A 2,525-nucleotide genomic window follows, 5' to 3' on the forward strand; every position below is an offset into this window, starting at 1 on the left:
GCTTGATATATTGTTTTCCATCCTTTGAGTTTCAGTTTGTTTGTGTCTCTAAGTCTAAGGTGTGTCTCTTGTAGGCAGCACTTAGATGAATCCATTCTGCCACTCTCTGTCTCTTTATTGGTGCATTTAGTCCATTTACATTCAGGGTAATTATGGATAGGTATGAATTTACTGCTATCATTTTGATGTCTTTTTTTGTATGTTGTTGACAGTTGCTTTTTCCCACTTAATTTTATGTGCTGAGTAGATTATCTTTATATATTGTTCTTTCCTTATATAAATGGTTGTTGATTTTGTTTCTGTCTAGTCTGTTATTTTCACTTGTATTTTATTTTGATGAGTAGGATATAGTTTGTCTCCTTTGTGGTTACCTTATTATTTACCCCTTTTTTTCTGAATTTAAAACTAACTTTTATTTCTTTGTATCGCCGTATCTTCCTCTCCATGTAGAAGGTGTAAGATTACATTTCTTAGTCCCTCCTTATTATTTTAATGTTGTCTTCTTTTATGTAATAGCATTGCTGTTACCCTGTATTGAGCTTTATATATATATATAATCTTGCTTTTTTTTTTTTTATTTCCCTGTCTGGGTTGACTTCTGGTTGCTCTGCCCAGTGTGCTAGTCTTGGGTTGATACCTGATATTATTGATTTTCTAACCAAAGGACTCCCTTTAGTATTTCTTGTAGTTTTGATTTGGTTTTTACAAATTCCCTAAACTTGTGTTTATCTGGAAATGTCTTAATTTCACCTTCATGTTTAAGAGACAGTTTTGCTGGATATATGATTCTTGGCAGGCAATTTTTTTCCTTCAATGTTTTAAATATGTCATCCCGTTATCTTCTTGCCTGCATGGTTTCTGCTGAGTAGTCCAAGCTTATTCTTATTGGCTCTCCTTTGTAGGTGACTTTTTTTTTTTTTTATCACTTGTTGCTCATATAATTCTCTTTTTATCTTTGTTTTTGGCAATTCTGATTATAGTATGTCTTGGTGGCTTTCTTTTAAGTTCTACCTTATGTTGACTTTGATGAGCCTCTTGGATAGATATCTTCTCATCTTTCATGATATCAGGGAAGTTTTCTGCCAACAAACCTTCAACAATTTTCTTTGTATTTTCTGTTATCCCTCCCTGTCTGGTACTCCAATCACTCATAGGTTATTTCTCTTGATAGAGTCCCACATAATTCTTAAGATTTCTTCATTTTTTTTTTAATTCTTTTATCTGATTTTTTCAAGTATTTTAGTGCCAAGTGATTTATCTTCAAGTTCAGAAATTCTAGCTTCTACTTGCTCAGTTCTGCTCCTCTGACTTTCTACTGAGTTGTCTAATTCTGTAATTTTATTGTTAATCTTCTGAATTTCTGATTGCTGTCTGTCTACAGATTTTTCCAGCTTATTAAATCTTTTATTATGTCCCTGAATAATCTTTCTAATTTCTTCAATTGCTTTATCTGTGTGTTCCTTGGCGTGTTCTGCATATTGTCTCATTTACTCCCTGATGTCTTGAAGGTTTCTGTTTATTAAACTTTTGTATTCTGGCTCTCGTAATTCCAGAAGTACACTTTCATCTAGAAGATCCCTGGATCCTTTGTTTTCAGAGCCTGTTGAGGTGATCATGGTCTGTTTCTTTATGTGACTTGATATTGACTGTTATCTCTGAGCCATCTATAAGTTATTGTATTAGTTTATGCTTGCTTACTGTGTCATAGCTGCTTGCTTTGTTTGTTTTGGTATACCCCTATGGGTTGCTTGAGTGAGCTAGCTTGACTATTTTCATCTTTGGAGCACTGACGTCCTGTCCCTAGATGGCTAGAGCTGTTATCAGGTATATCAGTCTAGGAGTCCATTCAGTTTTCTTGTATGAATTCAGCTCAGGTTTCCAGGTAGCTGATCATTAAGTGTGTGGTACAGGCTCTTTCCTACAGTCTTAGAGGGGCAGGGGTGATTGGCATATATACTGGTGTCAGATTGCAGCAGGGGGTCACACTCTGAACAAGGCAGGGGGCTGAGAACTGACCCCCGAGTGTCTCTGCGGAAAGTGCATCCCTGTTCCCTAGAGCGGGCAGGTGGGTGGGTTCTGCAGAGGGACCATGGGCACCCAAAGTTTGTAATTGTAAGGTCTGGGAGGTACCAGTTATCTTTGGATCCCTGTTGTGGGTGGCTGGGTGGCCTGAGTGGAGCTACCAGTCCTTAGGTCCCTGATGTGGGATTGTGAGGAACTTGTTTAAGAGGCAAAGCAATGTCAAACATCAAACGCAGCCGAAATGGTTGAAGTTTTCCAACAAGGGCCTATTCTCCTGAAATAGGCCCACACAGGTCCGTACAGAAGGGAAAGTACTCAAAGCCCATGGATGGTTTATGCCTGGACAGGAACCACTTCTGTCCTGAGCTCCTCCAGTTAGTGGAGCTAGAAAATTATCTTTTCCCCCAGTTGCAAATTTTTTCCTTCCCCAAGGCCAGGTGGATGGCTCTAGGTGCTCACCAGGCCCAAGGATTCAGCTCCTGAAGCAGCTTGTGGGTAGGGGG

The sequence above is a fragment of the Loxodonta africana genome, chromosome 4, assembly GCF_030014295.1.
Source record: "Loxodonta africana isolate mLoxAfr1 chromosome 4, mLoxAfr1.hap2, whole genome shotgun sequence".
Lineage (NCBI taxonomy): Eukaryota > Metazoa > Chordata > Mammalia > Proboscidea > Elephantidae > Loxodonta > Loxodonta africana.